Source organism: Morone saxatilis, unplaced genomic scaffold (genome assembly GCF_004916995.1).
Source record: "Morone saxatilis isolate NCDOM2014 unplaced genomic scaffold, NCSU_SB_2.0 Contig15, whole genome shotgun sequence".
Taxonomy (NCBI): Eukaryota; Metazoa; Chordata; class Actinopteri; family Moronidae; genus Morone; species Morone saxatilis.
In genome coordinates, this window is record NW_023339707.1 from 25,602,051 (window position 1) to 25,603,407 (window position 1,357).

Here is a 1,357-nt window from a genome sequence, read left to right on the forward strand (position 1 = left end):
ACTGTAAAAGTACAATAATATATTATATAGTGAATGTGAATTCCTGAATGTTGACAGGTAATATTACAGGTTATAATCTTAAACTGTGAATTATTGTGAATTTACAGTAACTACAGATTATTATCACAGTGTTATATTGTAGTTTTTACATAAAAAACAATAGATTACTTTGCTTTTCATCTATGTTACTGTAAAATATTAGCCAGTAATTTAATTTAAAATATATTATTGTACTTTTACAGTAAATTACTGGATAATAATTGTAGTAAATTACTGGATATTAAGAGGTTATATTACAGGTTATAATCTTACAATCTTCCTTTAATGTCTTGTTTTTAGTTCAGTCTGAACGTGTTCGTGGTTTTAATTTCCCTCCCCAGAAGTCTGAAACCTAATTTTTATACATTTGCTTCCTCGTAATCACTGTAAAAAGTTAAAGTTAATTAGCTTTATAATTGGCTCCTTTATCAGGTTTTTTGCAATAAAAGCATTTACAGGCGACACAAACCCCCCGTGAGCGTCCCGTAGATCAGACAGCTCGGTTTCACAGCTCTAATGAGCCTCTGATGTGCGTCTATTTCGGTTCGTGTGACATGAAAACATTCGGACGCCTCGGGCTGTAGAGCGACTGCAGACTTTAAACAAGAGGAAACAAGTGTTTTCTGTCGAGAGAGATTTACTGAATCAGATCATCAGACGATCAAATGGCCCGAAACCACATGAAAGGATCAGATCTGCAACCAGACGTCAGCAGTCTGGAGACAAAGAGAGACCTTAAAATCACTTTCACTGACTGACTCATGTAGAAACAGTCAGTGTTCCTCTGAGCCGCTTTACAAAAAACTGACAGCAAATATTATGAAATCTGCTTCAGTGAGTCAACAGGAAACGACACCAACAGTTAAAAACTCGTCTAAAAGGATGCAAGCAGTCAAATATATTGTACAGTAAATTACTGGATAATAAGCAGTAAATTCACAGTATCGTACAGTAATTAATTTACAGTAATATAGTTAATTCATGTCCACAGAGGCAGAAATAAACGCTGATTTCATCTGAAAATGAAGATATTGTAAAACTGTAAAACATTATTGTGGCACATTAATAAAGCGATAGAAATATAAAGGTGGCATTAAAGATCAATGAACTTATTGTTTATTTACAAATCTTCAAGCATTTTTCCAAATACATGTCTTTTTTTATTAAACGTGAGCCGATCACTGAGTCTAACGTGTCCATAACAGATGCACCTGGTAGCTCACCTGGTAGCTCACCTGTGTGTTTGTACAGTAATCAGTAAGCCATGCTGTTAACTAGCTAACTCATGAATGTTCAGTCTGTGTCACTAAAAGTTGAA

The 1,357-nt window shown here is 34.4% G+C and overlaps 1 protein-coding gene across 1 annotated transcript in view; it reads left to right on the plus strand.

Moving 5' to 3' along the window:
• Positions 1–1,357, plus strand: part of LOC118324942 (extracellular sulfatase Sulf-2-like) — a gene marked incomplete at its 3' end in the record, with an annotated part of 45,401 nt that overhangs the window by 20,410 nt on the left and 23,634 nt on the right.